The 25618-nt window shown below is 33.3% G+C and overlaps 1 protein-coding gene across 1 annotated transcript in view; it reads left to right on the forward strand.

Annotated features, from left to right (window-relative positions):
* LOC142232471 (uncharacterized) overlaps positions 1–24490 on the forward strand; it is a 42683-nt gene extending 18193 nt beyond the window's left edge. The window contains exon 3 of the mRNA XM_075303267.1: positions 23064–24490. The gene's annotated coding sequence lies outside the window, so the exon portion shown is untranslated. The remainder of the gene's footprint in view (positions 1–23063) is intronic.
* Positions 24491–25618: the final 1128 nt, after the last annotated feature.

Here is a 25618-nt window from a genome sequence, read left to right on the forward strand (position 1 = left end):
GTTATAAACAAAATTTGAAACTTGTACTACGGTGATGTATATAAAAACAATTAATTAGACATATATTATTAATCGATTGAATATTTTCTGTTTCCAGAGAGTGTGCACCACCAACCTTAACTTTAAAACTAAACTAAAACTTTAAAATAAAAATCCTATTTGTCCATTTGTGACATTTTATTTCAATGCAAAACTCGTGCTCATTCGTTACAACTCACTACAAGAGTCTCTCTCTATATCTCAAACCTTAGTGGGTAACAAATATTTTAATTAAAGTAGCATATTTAATTAGAATCAATCGTTAGGTTTTCCACAAAACAATAGATCTTCTATAGACCAAGATAAATGACTGTTTATTCTGTCGAAAACAAATAAATAATTAGTTAATGAATACTAAACTAAGCATTGGCCACTATGGAGCATTTCAAATATACAAGCAGTATGTATTGATTGTCTCAAGCCCCCCTAGCCCCGTCTGCCAATCATGGTCATCATGATGAAGAGGTACAAACCCCTGTCGAGTGCACGGGTGTATATGTGCAAACATATCCTTTCAACGAAACTAATGTCACATCGAAATAATCGAATAAAATACGTGTGCTATGCTAGTGAATAATGAATGATTGTCATGGCAATGAAAGATAAATCCAAACAGTATTAAAGTTAAACAAATGCATATGTATGTAAATACCAATGGGATACTCTATGTATAGGTGGGTACACTGAAAAACTAATAAAATTGTTTTATTGAATTTTTTTGTACGCTCCACCATAGGATTGGGGTATAACAGGTTGGCTGATAAGTCCCCGGTCTGATACATAGATGGCGTCGCTAGTATTAAATGCATATTATTTTTATATAGTACCAACCTTCAAATGATTCGTGTCAAAATTTGACGTCTGTAAGTCAATTAGTTTGTGAGATAGTGCGTCTTTTGTGAAGCAACTTTTGTTGTTGTGAAAAAAAAATGGAAAAAAGGAATTTCGTGTTTTGATAAAATAATGTTTTCTGAAGGGCAAAAATACGGTGGAAGCAAAAACTTGGCTTGATAATGAGTTTCCGGACTCTGCCCCAGGGAAACCAACAATAACTGATTGGTATGCAAAATTGAAGCGTGGTGAAATGAGCACGGAGAACGGTGAACGCAGTGGACGCCCGTAAGACGTGGTTGCCGACGAAAACATCAAAAAAATCCACAAAATGATTTTGAATGGCCGTAAAATGAAGTTGATCGAGATAGCAGAGGCCTTAAAAATATCAAAGGAACGTGTTGGTCATATCATTCATCAATATTTGGATGTACGGAAGCTCTGTGCACAATGGATGTCGCGCGAGCTCACATTTGACCAAAAACAACAACGTGTTGATGATTCTGAGCGGTGTTTGCAGCTGTTAACTCGTAATACACCCGAGTTTTTCCGTCGACGTGTGACAATGGATGAAACATGGCTCCATCATTACAATCCTGAGTCCAATCGACAGTCGGCTGAGTGGACAGCGACCGGTGAACCGTCTCCGATGCGTGAAAAGACTCAAAAGTCCGCTGGCAAAGTAATGGCCTCTGTTTTTTTGGGATGCGCATGGAATAATTTTTATCGATTATCTTGAGAAGGGAAAAACCATCAACAGTGACTATTATATGGCGTTATTGGAGCGTTTGAAGGTCGAAATCCGTTTGGCCGCCCCATATGAAGAAGAAAAAAGTGTTGTTCCACCAAGATAATGCACTGTGCCATAAGTCATTGAGAACGATGGCAAAAATTCATGAATTGGGCTTCGAATTGCTTCCCCACCCACCGTATTCTCCAGATCTGACCCCCAGCGACTTTTTCTTGTTCTCAGACCTCAAAAGGATGCTCGCAGGGAAAAAATTTGGCTGCAATGAAGAGGTGATCGCCGAAACTGAGGCCTATTTTGAGGCAAAACCGAAGGAGTACTACCAAAATGGTATCAAAAAAATTGGAAGGTCTTTATAATCGTTGTATCGCTCTTGAAGGGAACTATGTTGAATAATAAAAACGAATTTTGACAAAAAATACGTTTTTATACCCACCACCATAGGATGGGGGGTATATTAACTTTGTCATTCCGTTTGTAACACATCGAAATATTGCTCTAAGACCCCATAAAGTATATATATTCTGGGTCGTGGTGAAATTCTGAGTCGATCTGAGCATGTCCGTCCGTCCGTCCGTCCGTCTGTTGAAATCACGCTAACTTCCGAACGAAACAAGCTATCGACTTGAAACTTGGCACAAGTAGTTGTTATTGATGTAGGTCGGATGGTATTGCAAATGGGCCATATCGGTCCACTTTTACGTATAGCCCCCATATAAACGGACCCCAAAATTTGGCTTGCGAGGCCTCTAAGAGAAGCAAATTTCATCCGATCCGGCTGAAATTTGGTACATGATGTTAGTATATGGTCTCTAACAACCATGCAAAAATTGGTCCACATCGGTCCATAATTATATATAGCCCCCATATAAACCGATCCCCCGATTTGGTTTGCGAGGCCTCTAAGAGAAGCAAATTTCATCTGATCCGGCTGAAATTTGGTACATGGTGTTAGTATATGGTCTCTAACAACCATGCAAAAATTGGTCGACATCGGTCCATAATTATATATAGCCCCCATATAAACCGATCCCCCGATTTGGCTTGCGAGGCCTCTAAGAGAAGCAAATTTCATCCGATCCGGCTGAAATTTTGTACGTGATGTTAGTATATGGTCTATAACAACCATGCAAAAATTGGTCCACATCGGTTCATAATTATATATAGCCCCCATATAAACCGATCACCAGATTTGATCTCCGGAACCTCTTGGAAGACCAAAATTCATCTGATTCAGTTGAAATTTGGTATGTGGTGTTAATATTTGGCATCAAACTCCTATGCAAAAATTGGTCGATATCGGTCCATAATTATATATAGGCCCCACATAAATCGATCACCAGATTTGACCTCCAGAGCCCCTTGGAAGAGCAAAATTCTTGCCATTCGGTTGAAATTTGGTACGTGATGTTAGTATATGGTATCCAACAACCATGCAGGAATTGGTTCCTATCAGTCCATAATTATATATAGCTCCCATATAAACCGATCCCCAGATTTGACCTCCGGTGCATTTTGGAGAAGCAAAATTCATCCGATCTGCTTTAAATTTGGTACGTGGTGGTAGTATATGATATTTAACAACCATGCCAAAAGTGGTCCATATCAGTCCATAATCGTACATAGTTCCATATAAACCGATCCCGAGATTTGGTTTTGGAACCTCTTGGAGGAGTAAATTTCATCCGAGTGAGTTGAAATTTGGTACATTGTGCTAGTATATGGTCGTTAACAACCATGCCTAACTAGGTCCATATCGGTCTATAGTTATATATGGCCCTCAGATAAATCGATCCCCAATCACACAAAAATTGGTCCATATCAAGTTCATAATTGTATATAGCCCCCATATAAGCGACCCCCATATTTCAATTCTGGCTCTCTACGTACAAAAAGTTCATATCGATTCATAATTATTTGTAGACTTAACTATACATAACTTTTTTGTCTAATATATACCATGTATGGACTAAATCACAGCCTTTCGTAGAAGTTTCTACGCAATCCATGGTGGTGGGTACATAAGATTCGGCCTGGCCGAACTTGCGGCCGTATATACTTGTTCTTTGTTGGATCGGGGACTTGTCAGCCAACCTGTTATTAACTTTGTCATTCTGTTTGTAACAAATCGAAATATTGCTCCCAGACCCCATAAAGTATATATATTCTGGGTCGTGGTGAAATTCTGAGTCGATCTGACCATGTCCATCCGTCCGTCCGTCTGTTGAAATCACGCTAACTTCTGAAAGAAACAAGCTATCGTCTTGAAACTTGGTACAAGTAGTTGTTATTGATGTAGGTCGGATGGTATTGCAAATGGGCTATATCGGTCGACTTTTACGTATAGCCCCCATATAAACGTACCCCCAAATTTGGCTTGCAGACACTCTAAGAAAAGCAAATTTCATCCGAGCTGGCTGAAATTTTGTACATGGTGTTAGTATATGGTCTCTAACAATCATGCAAAAATTGGTCCACATCGATCCATAATTATATATAGCCCCCATATAAACCGATCCCCCCATTTTGCTTTCGGAGCCTCTAAGAGAAGCAAATTTCATCCGATCCGGCTGAAATTTGGTTCATGGTGTTATGGTGATATGGTCTCTAATGACCATGCAAAAATTGGTCCATATCGGTCCATAATTATATATAGCCCCCATATAAACCGATCACCAGATTTGACCTCCGGAGCCCCTTGGAAGAGCAAAATTCATCCGATTCGGTTGAAATATGGTACGTGATGTTAGTATATGGTATCCAACAACCATGCAGGAATTGGTTCAAATCAGTCAATAATTATATATAGCCCCCATATAAACCGATCCCCAGATTTGACCCCGGGTGCCTTTCGGAGAAGCAAATTTCATCCGATCCGGTTGAAATTTGGCACGTGGTGGTAGTATATGATATTTAACAACCATGCCATATCAATCCATAATCATATATAGCCCCCATATAAACCGATCCCGAGATTTTGTTTTGGAGCTTCTTGGAGGAGCAAGTTTCATCCGAGTCAGTTGAAATTTGGTACATTGTGCTAGTATATGGCCATTAACAACCATGCCTAACTAGGTCCATATCGGTCTATAGCTATATATAGCCCTCAGATAAATCGATCCCCAATCACACAAAAATTGGTCCCTATCAAGTTCATAATTGTATATAGTCCCCATATTTCAATTCTGGCTCTCTACGTAACGTGCAAAAGTCCATATCGATTCGTAATCGTTCGTAGACTTACCTATACACACCTTTTTTGTGTAATATATACCACGTATGGACTAACTCACAATTTAGAAAACGATGTTAAGAAGTTTTAAGATACCACAACCCAATTAATTCGATTGTGGATGACAGTCTTTCGTAAAAGTTTCTACGCAATCCATGCTGGAGGGTACATAAGATTCGGCCTGGTCGAACATACGGCCGTATATACTTGTTTTAATTGAAGATTTGAGGTGGAAAGATCATACATTTCCAATAGTTTTAAAGGATAATTTTCATCACATTTTCTACTATTGTGATCAAATGCCCATCAATCTTACGGGTCTTTGATGGAGATTTGCTAGTGCTTGCGAAAGTCGATAAATAATGTCCTGAAAAATCCTTAGATGAAGCGGAACGTCCAGATCCTGCCGTGCTCTTATTAAACTACCTTTGAGGAACGCATCGATGACGCATGAAACAGCACTTCCAAAATTTTTATACACATCCGCTAAATTTATTCGTTTTATAAAACTTTTGAAGGTATTAAATTATCCCGAACATGGAACATTTGGTTTTCGCCAAAAGTTTCTTTAGGTGGCAGCCCGATGTATCAGGTTCACTTAGACTATTCAGTCCATTGTGATACCACATTGGTGAACTTCTCTCTTATCACTGAGTGCTGTCCGATGCCATGTTAAGCTCAAGGACAAGGGACCTCCTTTTTATAGCCGAGTCCGAACGGCTTTCCACATTGCAGTGAAACCACTTAGAGAAGCTTTGAAACACTCAGAAATGTCACCAGTATTACTGAGGTGGGATAATCAACCGCTGAAAAACTTTTTGGTGTTCGATCGATGCAGGAATCGAACCCACGACCTTGTGTATGCAAGGCGAGCATGCTAACCATTGCATCACTGTGGTTCCCGGACTAAACCTTTTTAAATTTTTCTTCGTTCATTTCTGCCATTGGTTTTTCGTTGCTGAATAAAAAAAATATATATTATTTTTCTTGTTTAATAAAAAGTATGAGCTAACTATAAAATTTTCATTTTTCTTTCAGTGTTTCTATTCATGAGCACAGAATCTATTTCTTACTGCACAACATAGTTTCTATTAAATTATTTATACTGAATGTCCATTGAAATTAGTACGACGATTTGTTGTATAAATAAAATTCAAATAAATTTAACACTCAATTAAAGTCCAAAGTCCAAAAGACCATATAAATGAAATTGAGCAAAGAGCAAAAATTAATTCCTAGGACTAGATTAACAAATGGCATAGTCTTCTCCATCTTGTCATTACCTTTGCGTCCTTTCTATTTAAATATTTGAATGTACATAGTTCATTTAATGACTTCTAGTGGCAAATATTGATAGAGTTGGTGTTGATGTTGCAGAAGACCAGTTGGTATATTTTGGCATTCATACAATTCATACAAAATCAAGTTAAATGTCATTTCTTAAAATAATCCTGCTTAATTGAGAAAACTTTTATTTTATATATTTATACATACTTGCCAATGGTGTATGCTTAATTTGAAATTACATAGCCTAAGGCATGGTCTTGGCATGGCATAAGTTCATCATAAATTTATAATTGCATTGAAGAGTAATTAAGAATTATAACAAAAAACTTTTTCACTTCTGAAAGTACACAATAGAATTCAATTATACGGCACATAGAAAGGCACTAATAGCTATTCAAGAAATCTCATAATAATTTTTGACCAAGGGCATCACAAAGAAAAGTGAAATGGTTTTGTTACTTATATTAAGGCCAATAAGCTTTAATTAGAAATGAGTAGGAATAGCAGTTAATGCATGGCCGAACTGGAGGCGTATTGGCTTCATCATATTCGTAAACATGCATTCTTGCCGTTGTGCCACGTTTGCCATTTTTTTTGAAGCAGTGGTATTTCCGTGCCACTTTTTATTGCGTCTTTGCATTTTTCTGCCCCTTTTTTCCCCCATATGATTTTCTAAATATGTGATCCATATTCCACGGTACATCAGATTTTGCTCAGCCGAACTGGAGGTCATATTGACTTCACTATATTCACATTCACTCGTATGTAGTGGTACCGTTTCCACTTTAGTAGCACATTTGCCGCTTTTTAGAAGCAGTGATACTTTTGTGTCACTTCTTTTGTCAAGTTGTGTCACGTTTTTATTTTTTTTTTTTGTAAATTTTTATCCCAAGTCCCGTTATTGCCATAATATGTAATCGAGTGTACACTTCAGTTACTATAGTTGTTAGCACTTTCCCCTTCTTATACATTATTTTGTATACGGCACTTGACCCGCCTAAAAGTATGCAAAGTAAATGTTAAATAGTACGTAGACGTCTCCGGTTCTTGTATATCTACCAAATGTGCTCTTTCCTCTTTTAAACGAAAGAAAATTCATTTGGGTTCCTCTATTTTGAAAAGCAAAACACTTCGTATTTTGTTGTCGAGTAGAAATGAACCTACACGCAGAGAAGGAATATGATCACCTCAAACATGTTTCAAGAGCAAAATGTTATTTTTGTATGGTGACCATGTAACATGTTTGTCACTAAAATGTTGTTTTCTCGTCAAATATAACCTGCTTGCCGAAATCAGATACATGATTTCCGAGAAAATAACATGGTTGCGAAAACCATGTTACATGGTCACCACCCAAAAATAACATTTTGCTCTTAAAACATGTTTGAGGTGATCATATTCCTTCTCTGGGTGTATATAATATGTGTTAAGTGAAAAAGTGAAAACATTGTTAACATTTGAATGGATTCTGAGCACGGTTGCCACTCGTGCCAAACATAATCTACCAATATTGATGAAACTTTTACCACGAAACTACCAAATTAAAAAATCTTTGTTTTGAGGTTTTTCATCAATTTTTTGTGGTTAGTATGAAAAAATAGCAACAATGTTTAAATATCTCTTGAATTTCCATAGAAAATTTTCGCAAATTTTTTTTTCTATAGATAATTTTCTAACAATTTTATTTCTATAAAAAATTTTCGCAAAAATTTATTTTTTTCCAAAATTTCGCAAAATTTTATTTCTATAGAAAATTTTTGCAAAAATTTCTCCCTATAGAAAATTTTGTCAAGATTTTCTTTGTATAGAAAATCGTCGCAAAATTTTATTTCTATAGAAAATCTTCGCAAAATTTTATTTCTACAGAAAATTTTTGCAAAATTTTTTTTATATAGAAATTTTCGCACAATTTTATTTCTATAGAAAATTTTAGCTAAATTTTATTTTTGTAGAAAATTTTTGCAAAATTTTATTTTTATAGAAAATTTTCCCAAAATGTTATTTGTATAGAAAATTTTTGCAAAATTTTATTCCTATGGAAAATTTTGTCAAAATTTTCTTTCTATAAAAAATTCTCGCAAAATTGTATTTCTATATAAAATTTTCGCAAAATTTTATTTCTATAGACAATTTTTGCAAAATTTTATTTATATAGAAATTTTCGCAAAATTTTATTTCATTCGTTTTATTTTGTTATTGTTGGTTTTGTTCTTTAATCATAGTTGTTGTTTTTTTTTCATTTCAGCTTAAAACCATACATTGACTAAACTACAAGTGTAGCTTAACCAACAGAGGAAAAGAATATTTGTCAAATTTATTTGGGCAAAACCCTATAGACTGCAAGATGGTTGGATGGACGCACGTTTCGGAATTACCACATTCCTCATAAGCATCCTCTACTTGCAGCAAAACTATCAACCAATTATCAGAATAAATTCAGACAGTTCATTAAACCCAACAATGAACCACACTTGAACCTTCCGAAAAAAAGTTTTACAGTGATAGCCGGCTTGTTGGGTTTAATAAACTGCCTGAATTTATTCTGATAATTGGTTGATAGTTTTGCTGCAAGTAGAGAATGCTGATGAGGAATGTGGTAATTCCGAAACGTTCGTCCATCCAACCATCTTGCAGCCTATAGGGCTTTGCCCAAATAAATTTGACAAACATTCTTTTCCTCTGTTGGTTAAGCTACACTTGTAGTTAAGTCAATGTATGGTTTTAAGCTGAAATCAAAAAAACAACAAAAATTTTATTTCTATAAAAAATTTTAGCAAAATTTTATTTTTGTTGAAAATTTTTGCAAAATTTTATTTCTATAGAAAATTTTTGCAAAATTTTATTTTTATAGAAAACTTTGTCAAGATTTTCTTTCAAAAAAAAATTCTCGCAAAATTTTATTTTTATAGAAAATTTTCCCAAAATTTTATTTCTATAGAAAATTTTCGCAACATTTTATTTCTATAGACAATTTTCGCAACATCTTATTTCTATTGAAATTTTTCCAAAAATTTTATTTCTATTGAGAATTTTCCAAAAATTTTATTTATTTATATAAAGAATTTTCGAAAAAAAAAATTTCTATAGAAAATTTTCATTAAATTTTATTCCTACAGAAAATTTTCACAACATTTTATTTCTATAGAAAATTTTCATAAAATTTTATTCCTACAGAAAATTTTCGCAAAATTTTATTTCTGTAGAACATTTTTTTGAAATTTTATTTCTATAGAAAATTCTTGCAAAATTTTATTTCTATACAAAATTTTTACAAAACTTTATTTCTATAAAACTAAAATTTTATTTCTATAGAAAATTTTCCAAAAATTTTATTTCTATTAAATTTTTTCAAGATTTTCTCTCCATAGAAAATTTTCCCAAAATTTTCTTTCCATAGAAAATTTTTGTAAAATTTTATTTCTATAGAAAATTGTCGCAAAATTTTATTTATATAGAAAATTTTCCCAAAATTTTATTTCTATAGAAAATTTTTGCAAAATTTTATTTCTGTAGAAAATATTCACAAATTGTAGAGAACATTTTCATTAAATTGTATTTCTATAGAAAATTCTCCAAAATTTTCTTTCTATAGAAAATTTTCGCAAAATTTTATTTCTATAGAAAATTTTCGCAAAATTTTATTTCTACGGAAAAATTTCGCATAATTTTATTTCTATAGAAAATTTTCGAAAAATTTTATTTCTATAGAAAATGTTCGCAAAATTTTATTTCAACGGAAAATTTTCGCAAAATTTTATTTCTATAGAAAATTTTCATTAAATTTTATTTCTATAGAAAATTCTCATTATATTTTATTTCCATAGAAAATTTTCATTAAATTTTATTTTTATAGAAAATGTTCACAAACTTTTATTTGAATAGAAAACTTTTATTAAATTTTATTTCTATAGAAAATTTTCGCAAAATTTTATTTCTGTAGAAAATGTTTGCTAAATTTTCAGAAAACTTTATTTCTATAAAAAAATATTAAAAAAATGTTATTTCTACAGAAAATTTTTGCAAAATTTTCTTTCTATAGAAAATTTTTGCAAAATTTTCTTTCTATAGAAAATTTTGTCAAGATTTTCTTTCTATAGAAAATTTTCGCAAAATTTTATATCTCTAGAAAATTTTTGCAAAGTTTTATTTCTATAGAAATTTTTTGCAAAATTTTATTTCTATAGAAATTTTTCGCAAAATTGTATTTACATAGAAAATTTTCCGAAAATGTTATTTCTATAGAAAATTTTTGCAAAATTTTATTTCTATAGAAAATATTCACAAAATTTTATTTCTATAGAAAATTTTCACTAAATTTCATTTAAATAGAAAATGTTCATTACATTTTATTTCTATAGAAAATGTTCCAAAATTTTATTTCTGTAGGAAATTTTTGCAAAATTTTATTTCTATAAAAAAATATTCAGAAAACTTGGGTTTATATGCTAATTTCTTGGGAGAAATTTTCAGAAAACTTTATTTCTATAAAAATTTTTCATAAAATTTTATTTCTGTAGAAAATTTTCCAAAAATTTTATTTCTATAGAAAATTTTTGCAAAATTTTCTTTCTATAGAAAATTTTTGCAAAATTTTCTCTCTATAGAAATTTTTTTGAAAAATTTTCTTCCTATCGAAAATTTTTGCAAAATTTTCTTTCTATAGAAATTTTTTGCAAAATTTTCTTTCTATAGAAAATTTTGTCAAGATTTTCTTTCTATAGAAAATTTTCGCAAAATTTTATATCTCTAGAAAATTTTCGCAAAGTTTTATTTCTATAGATTTTTTTTGCAAAATTTTATTTCTATAAAAATTTTCGCAAAATTTTATTTCTATCGAAAATTTTTCTACCATTCTACCAAACAGTAAAAAATCTACAATTTTTGGAAAAATTATACCAAATGTGGCAGCTATGATTCTTAGGCAAAAAATTGCCATTTTTGATAATCAATGTCTTCACATATAAATGAAATGAACTTTCAAAAAAGAAAAGGCCAAATTGATTAGAATTCAAGTAACTGCTTTTCGTTCGACTAGTTTTTCGTTCAATATGCATAAGCTACTCTCCCGAACTACGAATTTAGTTGCGTGTGACTCCATTTTTTTGCCACTTTGTAGAAATTATCAACGGTTATCGAACCAATATATGGATATTTTTGAGACTTATAAACGGATAAGTGTTAGATAACATAAGTGCTTCATCTGACATAACTCCATGATAACCAAAAATTTCGCTTTAACTGACGTGTCTGAGTCAATTCATTTTGTCGAATTAAATGTCAATTTCAACAAAAATTTTTGGAATACCAAAACTTGAGCTCTTGGAAACCAATTCAATTTGAGCCAAAACACATGGTTATCCTGAATTCGAGTAATTTACTTTCAAACAACTTCTGTGACATGAACTCACCAAATGAACATTCCATTCAACTGACATTATCTGGACACAACTCTTCGGGCTACATTTAATATTTATGATTTTTAAGTCAAGTAACGTTTCATGAAATTTGATCCCCTATATCCAGTATAAAATTCATAAAAAAATTGAATATTAAATTATCAACTGACACCGAGGGTCAACCTCAGAAAATTACAAAAAACACCCACACACACACAAAACTTGAATTGGAAAATATTATTTCACAGAATATTAATATGTTTTGACAAGATGACATCCTGTTTGGGTTATACTGATATTTGGATAACACACACATACTGAGTATACGAATAGGTGTTTCCTCTTCTTTTTTTCCCCCTAATACATCATAATTTATTAATAAAATTTTACCATATGAAAAAAAAGTTTCCCTCATCAATATCCACACACAACAAAAAAAAAAAGGACCAAGACAAATCAGCCAAACTTTTGCGGTTAACAAAAACACACATGAAAATACAAAAACATACATGCATGGGTTCATTCAATTTTGGGTATCCTGTATATATCCTGGTAAACCCTCAATCTCTTTTCTACTAATACTCATCCAAATACGTTTTCCTGCCCACATATACTTATAAGCCTTTAATACATTTTAAGTGGTCGTATGGGTGTGTGTGTTTGTACAAAATTTTCCTAAAGCTGAATGCCAATAAGGTCCTCCGGGATAGAATATTCTTTCAAACTTTGTTTTGGCTCCTAGCTGTCATGCAGAAAATTTCGATACCTCAAAATAAGACTTATGAATAAAGTTTTTAGTATAAATATTTGATGAAATAAAAGAAATTTCAAACTTAAACGTAAACCTACAAGGCTTGAAACTGACAGGATTCAGGCAACTAGAATTTCGACACGTAGGAGTTTTACATCTGCATTTTTCTTCACCGGCCTCAGAATTTGTTTTAGTTGTGGTATTTAACATCAGCTGAAGGATTAAGTTCGCCTTTTATATAAACTTCATAATTAACTCAATTAGACTCTCTTGCAGAAAGATATCATAATAAATGCATTGGTTTATACAAATCAGATAAACAATTCAAAGACACTGAAGCACATATTATTCCATAATTGTAAAGATTTTTTTTTTAACGAAAATTCAAATTTAAAAATTGTATAATCTTCGTTATACTATTCTCTTTATCGTTCAATACACAGAAAAAATTCAATAATAAGACAAAATATTTTTTGTCTTCAAAAAAATATTTTTTGTCTTCATTCACGAAACTAATTCATCCAATAAATTTTTGATTAAAGTGTCTTCAATCACAGAAATGATCAATCAAAAAATTAATTGAAAGTCAATTAAAAAATTTATTGATCCAATTAAAAACTTAATTGATACTATTAATTTTTATACCCTCCAACATAGGATGGGGGTATATTAACTTTGTCATTCCGTTTGTAACACATCGAAATATTGCTCTAAGACCCCATAAAGTATACAGTCTGTCAAGAAAGTCTTTTGACATTGCCAACTATTTCAAATCCAAACAAGTATATACGGCCGCAAGTTCGGCCAGGCCGAATCTTATGTACCCACCACCATGGATTGCGTAGAAACTTCTACGAAAGACTGTCATCCACAATCGAATTACTTGGGTTGTGGTATCTTAAAACTTCTTATTCCTGCATAGTTGTTGGATACCATATACTAACATCACGTACCAAATTTCAACCGAATGGGAAGTATTTTGCTCTTCCAAGGGGCTCTGGAGGTCAAATCTGGGGATCGGTTTATATGGGGCCTATATATAATTATGGACCGATATCGACCAATTTTCGGATGGGAGTTTGAGGCCATATATTAACACCACGTACCAAATTTCAACTGAATCAGATGAATTTTGGTCTTCCAAGAGGTTCCGGAGGTCAAATCTGGTGATCGGTTTATATGGGGGCTATATATAATTATGAGCCGATGTGGACCAATTTTTGCATGGTTGTTAGAGACCATATACTAACATCACGTACCAAATTTCAGCCATATCGGATGAAATTTTCTTCTCTTAGAGGCCTCGCAAGCCAAATCGGGGGATCGGTTTATATGGGGGCTATATATAATTATGGACCGATGTGGACCAATTTTTGCATGGTTGTTAGAGACCATATACTGACACCATGTACCAAATTTCAGCCGGATCGGATGAAGTTTGCTTCTCTTAGGGGCCTCGCAAGCCAAATCGGGGGATCGGTTTATATGGGGGCTATATATAATTATGGACCGATGTGGACCAATTTTTGCATGGTTGTTAGAGACCATATACTAACACCATGTACCAAATTTCAGCCGGATCGGATGAAATTTGCTTCTCTTAGGGGCCTCGCAAGCCAAATCGGGGGATCGGTTTATATGGGGGCTATATATAATTATGGACCGATGTGGACCAATTTTTTCATGGTTGTTAGAGACCATATACTAACACCATGTACCAAATTTCAGCCGGATCGGATGAAATTTGCTTCTCTTAGAGGCCTCGCAAGCCAAATTTTGGGGTCCGTTTATATGGGGGCTATACGTAAAAGTGGACCGATATGGCCCATTTGCAATACCATCCGACCTACATCAATAACAACTAATTGTGCCAAGTTTCAAGTCTGAGTGGATCTGAGCATGTCCGTCCGTCCGTCCGTCCGTCTGTTGAAATCACGCTAACTTCCGAACGAAACAAGCTATCGACTTGACACTTGGCACAAGTAGTTGTTATTGATGTAGGTCGGATGGTATTGCAAATGGGCCATATCGGTCCACTTTTACGTATAGCCCCCATATAAACGGACCCCCAAATTTGGCTTAGGTTAGGTTAGGTTATGTGGCAGCCCGATGTATCAGGCTCACTTAGACTATTCAGTCCATTGTGATACCACATTGGTGAACTTCTCTCTTATCACTGAGTGCTGCCCGATTCCATATTAAGCTCAATGACAAGGGACCTCCTTTTTATAGCCGAGTCCGAACGGCGTTCCACATTGTGGTGAAACCACTTAGAGAAGCTTTGAAACCCTCAGAAATGTCACCAGCATTACTGAGGAGGGATAATCCACCGCTGAAAAACTTTTTGGTGTTCGGTCTTAGCAGGAATCGAACCCACGACCTTGTGTATGCAAGGCGGGCATGCTAACCATTGCACCACGGTGGCTCCCGTGGCTTGCGATTGCTCTAAGAGAAGTAATTTTTTTTTTTTTTTTTTTTTTATTTATTTAAAATTTCAATTAAAAACATAACAATACATTTTATAGCCTCAGCGCCTTTAAGACATTTTTGAGGCAAGTTGGCAAGATAACAACTACTCTAAAGTTTTTAATTAAGAAGTAACCTAAAACTATATAATATTTTAATATTAATACAGTTGATTATTGTAAATAATTCAAATTACAAATTAATTCAAAAATTCCTGAACATTACGTAGTAAATGATTCTTCAAATTCCGTTTGAATTGCGATAGCCGTAACAAGTTCCTTACATCAACCGGTAATCTGTTAAACAAGGAGCAACCAATGCATTCTACTCGTTGTCTGGACATCTCCAACCTACATCTAGCTACTCGTAATTGTGTTCTATTCCTTGTATTAAACGTAATCTGATTCTGATAAAATCCAATAGTGTGATATCCTATATTATTCAATGATTTATAAACATAAATAAGTATCTGATATCTATACAGATAATGTACTGGCAAAATTGTGTTGCAAATTTTCCCATACAAATCCACTGTAGAATATCTCTGCGGCAAGTTGTGAACCGCTTTTAGTGCCTTGTTCTGCATGCGTTGCAGTGATTGTAACTCAGTTGAGTTTTTGTGACCATAGATTCCCGCCAAAAACCCAATATGGCTGTGAACTAATGCTTGATATATCATCATCTTGGTTTCAGTGTTTAAGACATACCTAAGTTTATTCAAAATCCCAACAGCCGGGGATACCTTATTTCTTATAAAAGCAATATGCAAGTCCCAAGATAAATTAAACCTCAAATGTAGTCCTAAGTATTTTACTTCGCTCACTTCCTTAACCTCATGCTCACCTATAGATATCGAAAAGTCCTGGCGAAGTTGATGTGAATTCGGTCTGAATCTAATTAGCTTGGTCTTAAACGCATTTAATACCATCTTGTTAATCCTCATATACTCTAGGACTAAACACATATCACGCTCCATTGAAATTTTCAAAACAAGCTCGTTTCTGTACGGATAAAGAAGGCATATGTCATCCGCAAACATAAACATACACCCTTCCAATCCCAGATTTGAAATATCATTTATATAAATTGCAAACAACAGCGGCCCTAAACAACTACCTTGAGGTACTCCACTGTTCACATCACACATACTACTCCTTTCGCCGGAAACTTGTACAAACTGTTTCCTATTATACAAGAAACTCCGTAGTAACAATAATTCTCTTCCTCGAATCCCATAGTAATATAATTTTTCAAGAAGTATATCATGATCAATTATATCAAAAGCTTTAGTGAGATCCAAAAATATGGCACCAACACCCTTATATCCTTGATCCAAACTCCTACATACAAAATTCAATAGATTCATAGTAGCCTCTTCTACTCCAGACCCCTTCCTAAAACCAAATTGGTATCTATATATTGTGTTACTATCATCTAGGTATTTAGATATGCTTCTATGTAATAATTTCTCCAATACCACGTCAACGATTGATAAAATACTCACTGGTCGAAATTGATCAATAGAAAGTGCACCTCCAACTTTCGGAATTGGTATAACCTTACTAATTTTTAAACTTTTGGGGTAATTTCCTGAGTCAACCATAACATTAAATATTTTTACTAAATATGGACATAAATACTCCTTGAACTCAATAACAACATTTGATGATATATTATCATATCCAGGAGATTTATTCCGCTTCAAATCACTCACAATATCATAAACTTCCTGTAAAGTACAATGAACTAAAACAAACCTATTTTGAGTCCGGCATAAAGTCCTCAGATTATTGCAGTTATCTCCGGAATATTCTCCAATCCGGCTGAAATATGGTACATGGTGTTAGTATATGGTCTCTAATAACCATGCAAAAATTGGTCCACATCGGTCCATAATTATATATAGCCCCCATATAAACCGATCCCCCGATTTGGCTTGCGAGGCCTCTAAGAGATGCAAATTTCACCCGATCCGGCTGAAATTTGGTACATGGTGTTAGTATATGGTCTCTAACAACGATGCAAAAATTGGTCCACATCGGCCCATAATTATATATAGCCCCCATATAAACCTATCCCCCGATTTGGCTTGCGGAGCCTCTAAGAGAAGCAAATTTCAATCGATCCGGCTGAAATTTGGTACATGGTGTTGGTATATGTTCTCTAATGACCATGCAAAAATTGGTCCACATCGACCCATAATTATATATAGCCCCCATATAAGCCGATCCCCAGATTTGACCTCCGGAGCCTCTTAGAGGAGCAAAATTCATCCGATCCGGTTGAAATTTGGAACATGCTGTTAGAATGTGGTCTATAACAAACACGCAAGAATTGGTCATTATCGGTCCATAATTATATATAGCCCCCATATAAACCGTTCCCCAGATTTGATCTCCGGAGCCTCTTGGAGTAGCAAAATTCATCCGATCCGGTTGAAATTTGCAACGTGGTGTTAGTATAAGGCTATTAACCATGCCAAAATTGGTCCATATCGGTCTATAGTTATATATAGCCGATCCCCAATCACACAAAAATGGGTCCATATCGGTTCATAATCATGGTTGCCACTCGAGCCAAAAATAATCTACCAAAATTTTATTTTTAGAGAAAACATTGTCAAAATTTTATTTCTATAGAAAATTTTGTCAACATTTTATTTCTATAGAAAATTTTGTCAAAATTTTATTTCTATAGAAATTTTTTTCCAAATTTTATTTCCATAGAAAATTTTGTCAAAATTTTACTTCTATAGAAAGTGTTGTCACTATTTTATTTTGCCAAAATGTTATTTCTATAGAAACTTTAAACTTAATTATATACGTATTTAATCGGCCTTTTTTAGTTTAATATATACCACGTATGGACTATGTGGTATATATTACGGTATTAGGAAGTTTTAAGATACCTTGCCATCGGCTTCAGTAGAAGTTTCTACGCAATCCATGGTGGAGGGTACATAAGCTTCGGCATGGCCGAACTTACGGCCGTATATACTTGTTTTTTTTTTTTTTTTGTGCTCGTATTCATCGAATGTGATCCATATTCGTGCAGCGTGTGGTAGATTTGTCGGCTGTTTGAAGACCATAATTCATGCCAAAGGTAGGCAATGTGCACAAATCATAAAGTGAATCTAAAATTTGATGTTTTTTCCGACATTTTTTTACTTTTGAACAACAGATGTTTAAAAAAAAAATTTAAACATAATTTTAATTTTGTTTAAGAAAATATCGTATTTTAAGAAGAAAATTGGATTTAGAATTTGTACAAACACCGTAACTTCGTATTGAATACAATTTTGGTAAAATTTAGAAAATTTAGGAAATTTGTATAACTTTTTTCTCATTGAACCCATAGGGTTCTCATTGAACCCATAGGGCCATTGGGTTTGTAGCACATAGAAATATAGATTTCCGACCATACAGAGTATATATATTTTTGATCAGGGACTTCAACAGATCATAATTAAAAAAAAAATTGGTTGGAAAGGGAACACCCTCTCCTCAGTTTTTGTGCCAGAGCTCTCCTGACCCTACTCTTTAAAAAAGTTCAAATCTTTTCGAATCTGGTTTGAGGTCGAAAGATATGGTCGACAAAGTTAACGCAAAATTATCCTATAAATACGCTTCTGAAGACGCAGCGAAGCGGGCCCGGTTACGCTAGTTGTAAAATGATAATATGTTTAACAATATATTCCGAAAGTTTTTCCTTTCTGACACTCAAAATGGAATGAGGTTGGTTAGAGCTTGACCCAGACTGGTTCATGAGGAATTGCCCCACTACGTGTCCGTTGGAATAAGTCCCAGTAGGGTCCTAATTTGTAAATTTTAACAAGTCAATGAGAAACATATGTTAAAGTGACTCGTCCCGCTCATACGTTTTGACCAGAACTTTGACTGGTCCTGTACCCGTCCTGGAGTTGTTCCATTTTCCGTAAGGTAATTCTCATCCTATACGACCTTAGACTTTACTTTCTTGTATTTACACTACATATGGTTTTGGCAATCCACTTATCTAAGATTGCTTTAAAAACCGATTTTACAAATACATACGTTTGTGAACCATTAAAATAAAAAACGACAATTACATGGAGGCAAAGTGCAATAGCATAATCCCCGTACAATATGGTGTACAGATTACTCCACATAGACAATTTCACCTGTAAGGTTTCACAAAGATTGTGAATTGCTGTATGCTGTGAATGAGGATCTGCTTGAATTGTAGACAAATAATAGAAAAAAAACAAGTATATACGGCCGTATGTTCGGCCAGGCCGAATCTTATGTACCCTTCACCATGGATTGCGTAGAAACTTCTACTAAAGACGGTCGTCCACAATTGAGGTTGAGGCCGATGACAAGGCATCTTAAAACTTCTTAACATCATCTTCTAAACTGTAAGTTAGTCCATGCGGGATATATATTAGACAAAAGAAAGGTCGATTAAATACGCATATATTCAGTTCATGACCGGGATATAAAGGGAAGAAATACCTACGAACCGATATAAACTTTTGTGCGGTAATTATAGAGCCAGAATTGAAATATGGGGGTCGCTTTATATGGGGGCTATATACAATTATGAACACGAGTCTACCAAAAATGACAGATTTTTTACTGTTTGGTAAATTGGTAGAATTCTTGATGTTTTGGAAGATTTTGCAAAATATTCTTCTCCATCTAAGAGGTACTTCTAAATTTTCTATAGAATTAAAATTTTGAGAAAATTTTCTATAGAAATATAATTTTGACAAAATTTTCTATAGAAATAAAATTTTGACAAAATTTTCTATCGAAATAATATTTTGACAAAATTTTCTATAGACATAAAATTTTGACAACATTTTCTATAGACATAAAATTTTTACAAAATTTTCTATAGAAATAAAATGTTGACATAGATTTCTAATTAATTAAATCAAAACCTGTAGAATAAGATTCTTTTATTTGGTAGTCTTTTGGCAAAATTTTCTTCAAAATTTGGTAGAATATTTATGGATCGAGTGGTTATAAGCCGAAATTTTTCGAAAAGAAGAAAGAATAACATTAAAATTTATGAACAGATTTTATTTAAAAACAGGTATATACGGCCGTAAGTTCGGCCTGGCCGAATCTTATGTACCCTCCACCATGGATTGCGTAGAAACTTCTGCGAAAGACTATCATCCACAATCGAATTATTTGCGTTGTGGTAATACTTACCGATGGCAAGGTATCTTAAAACTCTTAACATCGTTTTCTGAGGGCTATATATAACTATAGACCGATATGGAGCTAGTTAGGCATGGTTGTTAACGGCCATATACTAGCAGAATGTACCAAATTTCAACTGACTTGGATGAAATTTGCTCCTCTAAGAAGCTCCAAAACCAAATCTCGGGATAGATTTATATGGGGGCTATATATGATTATGGACTGATATGGACCACTTTTTGTATGGTTCTTAAATATCATATACTAACACCACGTACCAAATTTCAACCAGATCGGATGAATTTTGTTTTTCCAAGAGGCTCCAAAACCAAATCTCGGGATGGGTTTATATGGGGCTTTATATAATTATGGAGTGATATGAACCAATTCCTGCATGGTTGTTGGATGCCATATACTAACATCACGTACCAAATTTCAACCAAATCGGATGAATTTTGATCTTCCAAGCGGCTCCTGAGGTCAAATCTGGGGATCGGTTTATATGGGGGCTTTATAAAATTATGGACCGATTTCGACCAATTTTTGCATGGGTGTTTGAGGCCATATATTAACACTACGAACCAAATTTCAACTGAATCAGATGAATTTTGGTCTTCCAAGAGGCTCCGGAGGTAAAATCTGGGGGCTATATATAATTATGAACCGATGTGGACCAATTTTTGCTTGGTTGTTAGAAACCATATACCAACATCATATACTAAATTTGAAATTTGCTTCTCTTTGAGGTTCCGCAATCTAAATCTGGGGATCAGTTTATATGGGGGCTATATGTAATTATGGACCGATGTGGTCCAATTTTTGCTTACTTTGTTAAAGACCATATACCATGTACCAAATTTCAGCCGGATCGCATGAAATTTGCTTCTCTTATAGGCTCCGCAAGCCAAATCTGGGGATCGAGTTATATGGGGGCTATATATAATTATGGACCGATGTGGACCAATTTTTGCATAGTTGTTAGAGACCATATACTAACACCATGTACCAAATTTCAGCCGGATCGCATGAAATTTGCTTCTCTTAGAGGCTCCGCAAGCCAAATCTGGGGATCGAGTTATATGGGGGCTATATATAAATATGGAACGATGTGGACCAATTTTTGCATAGTTGTTAGAGACCATATACTTACACCATGTACCAAATTTGAACCGGATCTGATGAAATTTGCTTCTCATAGAGGATCCGCAAGCCAAATCTGGGGATCGGTTTATATGGGGGCTATATATAATTATGAACCGATGTGGACCAATTTTTGCTGAGTTGTTAAAGACCATATACTAATACCATGTACTAAATTTTAGCCAAATCGGATGAAATATGTTTCTCTTAGAGGCTCCGCAAGCCAAATTTGGGGGTCCGTTTATATGGGGGCTATACGTAAACGTGAACCTATATGGCCCATTTGCAATACCATCTGACCTACATCAATAACAACTACTTTTGCCAAGTCTCAAGATGATAGCTTGTTTCGTTAGGAAGTTAGCGTGATTTAAACAGACGGACGGACATGCTTAGATCGACTCAGAATTTCACCATCACCCAGAATATATCGATGTCTACATTCCAAAGTGCGCTAAGTCTAAAAAGTGAACTTTACAGGAAACAAGTTTTGTTTTTTGAAATTTCTCAAAACCCGTATAGGATAGAAATTCCCTTATTTTCGGTCTTAAAATCATATTTTTTATAATTTTTTTTTTAGTACACACAAAAAAATTTGTTTCTGGTTCAATCACGAAATTAATTGATCCAATTAATTTTTTAATTGAAATGTCTTCAATCACAGAAATGATAGTATCAATTAAAAAATGAATTGAAGGCCAATTAAAAAATTACTTGATCCAATTAAACAATTAATTGATACTATTTATTTTTGTTTCAATTAAAAAATTTGTTGAATCAATTAAATTTTTAATTGAATATTTTTTAAAACTCAATTAAAATTTTAATTGGAAAAATTTTCGTGAAATTTTTTTCTGTGTATGTACGAACTCAAATTAGTGATAATAGAACATAGCTAAAAATGACTTAGACCACTTTAGACCGAACAAACTTTTTTGCCCTTTTTGGGTTGGACATTTTTTTTTAAATTTTAGTCACAGGCTAAGTACAATATTAACCATAACTTTTGATAGAAATGTCCAATAAATTCGAACTTTTGACAGGATGCAATTCACATCAATCCGAATAAAAAACAGCGAACTCCATCAAAACATGCTAAGTCGACTTAGCGCACTCTGGAATGAGGGCATCCATATATACTTTATGGGGTCTTAGAGCAATATTTCGATGTGTTACAAATGGAATGACAAATTTAATATACTTCCCATCCTATGGTGTACCCTCAAAAAAAATCGCTACTGTAACATATACCCCAAACACATTTTGTTTCAAGCATATATATTTTCAGGATTGGTCCAAACAAAATATTGTTTGTATTGTTCAAACATATTATGTTTCACCTTAGGACATACACTGGTAGAAAAAAATTTTAATGAAATTTTCTTTGTGTGGATATATTTTTAAGGCGTCAATTGGTTACTTCCATTATTTTACTTGCAACATACTCTCTAGGTCTCTCTTTCTAAACACATATATGTTTATGGGCTGTTTCCAAATTAATACATGTTTGCATCTAAGCATATTATATTCACAAACATTTTATGTCCCAAAATAATATGTTCTGACATATTAACATATATGTCTCAAACATGTTATGCTAGTTTATGAAAATTATAGGCTTACATTTAAAAATTTTGAGTTCGAAACATATAATTTTTACATCCAAACATATGAAAACTGTCTTTTTCGTCCGTGTGGAGGGTATAAAAACTTGAAACTGAAGTGCCTTCAATAAAAGTGTGAACAATTTATATTATCTTAATTCTATTATGCCACCACTGCTTCCCCAAATCATAAACCATAGAAATAATCCAAAAGCACACAAATGCACCTTATACACCTACATATACTCATATATATTTAAAGATATTAATTTATAACATTATGGATCAAGAGAATATGCCTGAGTGAAATTTAAATAAATAAAAAAAACGTATTTCCTTTTTCTCTTTTTCTTTCTTTTTTCCCCACATGCAAACAGATCGAACGCATAAAAGAGGATTTCGTAACAACCACAAGAAGAAAATATGAAAATGAGCAAAAGTAAATTAGAAATTAAGCTTATATTAACAGCAACAAGAATAACAAAAAAAAAAAATAATCATAAAAAAGAAACCATAATAATTTTTCAAACAGAACATAACTGCCTTTTGCAAACCAAAATCCATACCACACCCATCCCCCGTACCTTGCACTAACAACAAAACCATGAAGCATATCATCTGTTATGCTTATAAATGAAATGAGAACCTTTATAAACTCTTGCTCATACACCGCAGACTAGCGGAGCGGAAGTCAGATGATATTTAAGTGTGTGTGTTTGGGTGTATGCAAATACTTAGAAGGAAATGAGATTTCACGTGCTAAACAAACACTCCCACTCATTTCACACAGATAAAAAACATATCTTATTTCCTCTCTCTATTTGTCCTTATTCTCTCTTTACAATTTCCTAGATTATAAGCCTCCCTTTTGTTTGGTATACCTTCCATTCCAGTCCATTTAAAAGTAATGCTTCCTCATACTTGTTCCTTATTTGAACTCCTTGTGATTTCTATTTTAATGTAAAGGTTTCCTTGGTAGTAGTAACAAAAGAAAAACTAATAACCATAAACTGTAATTCTATAGACCAAAAATAAAAGTACACTTTTAACAACAAAAAAGAAAAGAAAAATAAAAATAAAAGCAAAAACCACTGTAAATAACTTTAGATTGAATCGAACCAATAACCACTAGAGTAGCTATTACTATTATTCCCAACACACAGACACAACATACACATAAAGGAACTTTGTGAAGTGCAAAAGTTCTTCACAATCAACATGACACGAAAATAGTATTTTAATAGTCAACACTTCATGAAAAACTTAACGAGTTGAGTTTATTAGAAACAAAAAACGGATTTTAATATACTTTTTATACTTTGTTATGTGACTTTCTTTATATTGGCCCATTACGAATACCAAGACATATAGGAAATAGTAAATATTTATTACATATATTTTTTACTCATTTTTTGGGGAATATAATTTAAGATGATTTTAAATTTTCACACCGTCCAATATTAAATTTACAAAGGCATATTTTTTGTGTATCCATCACTATAACATACACAAGGTCGTGGGTTCGATTCCTGCTTCGACCGAACACCAAAAATTTTTTCAGCGGTGGATTATCCCACCCCAGTAATGCTGGTGACATTTCTGAGGGTTTCAAAGCTTCTCTAAGTGGTTTCACTGCAATGTGGAACGCAGTTCGGAGTCGGCTATAAAAAGGAGGTGCCTAGTCATTGAGCTTAACATGGAATCGGGCAGCACTCAGTGATAAGAGAGAAGTTCACCAATGTGATATCACAATGGACTGAATAGTCTAAGTGAGCCTGATACATCGGACTGCCACCTAACCTAACCTATCACTACCACAGTGGTATTATAATGACTACAGAAATATTTGGAGTGCAGAATAATGAATAGAAATGGCAAATTTCAATTAATATACAACTCATTTTTTACTAGATTAAGGAATATTAGTTCGATTAGTTACTGCCTCTTTATATTTAATGAGCAACTCCACGAAAAAAAAAACGTTTAGAAAACGTCTACCGAAAACTTTTTTCTTTTGTTAAAGTTTTTTGAATTTCTTCGAAAATTTTAAACTTTTATCACTAAAAAAATTCGTTTGTTACAACATTTTTTCACAAAAGATTCTATAGAAATAAAATTTTGACAAAATTTTTTATAGAAATGAAATTTTGAAAAAAATTTCTATAGAAATACAATTTTGACAAAATTTTCCATAGAAATACAATTTTGACAAAATTTTCTATAAAAATAAAATTTTGACAATATTTTCTATAGAAATAAAATATTGACAAAATTTTCTATAGAAATAAAATTTTGACAAAATTGTATTTCTATAGAAAATTTTGTCAAAAATGTATTTCTATAGAAATTTTTTTCAAAATTTCATTTCTATAAAAAATTTTGTCAAAATTATATTTCTATAGAAAATGTTGTCCAAATTCTATTTCTATAGAAACGTTTGTCAAAATTTTATTTCTATAGAAAATGTTGTCAAAATGTTATTTCTATAGAATCTTTTGTCAAAAATAGAATAGATTCTATAGAAATAAAATTTTGACAACATTTCATTCACATATTTTGTTTCTATAAACATATGGTTCTTGAATAAGAACTATATCTATGTCCCCTTTCATCAGGAGAACTTTTAAGGCAGCGCATGCAGCCTTACAATGATGAAGATTTATCTGGAGGATCCGTAAGACCATCGAGATTTTCAACAACCGTCACATCAGCCGCTTCAATCGAGTCATCAAGAATGTTCTCTTCAGAGATCTCGGTGACTCTCGCAATAACCATAGGTTCAACTTTGGTGAGTTCTGAGGCAATAGAAACCTCCTCTCGCATACGGTGTCTATCCATGTCTTCATCTTTGGTATCTCCCTCGACTTCGCAAGAGGATCCGCTTACTTCTGATTCAGACAGAGGATTGTCCATTTCTGAATCCTTTAGCTGA

The sequence above is a fragment of the Haematobia irritans genome, chromosome 1 (assembly GCF_050003625.1).
Source record: "Haematobia irritans isolate KBUSLIRL chromosome 1, ASM5000362v1, whole genome shotgun sequence".
NCBI classification, from domain to species: domain Eukaryota; kingdom Metazoa; phylum Arthropoda; class Insecta; order Diptera; family Muscidae; genus Haematobia; species Haematobia irritans.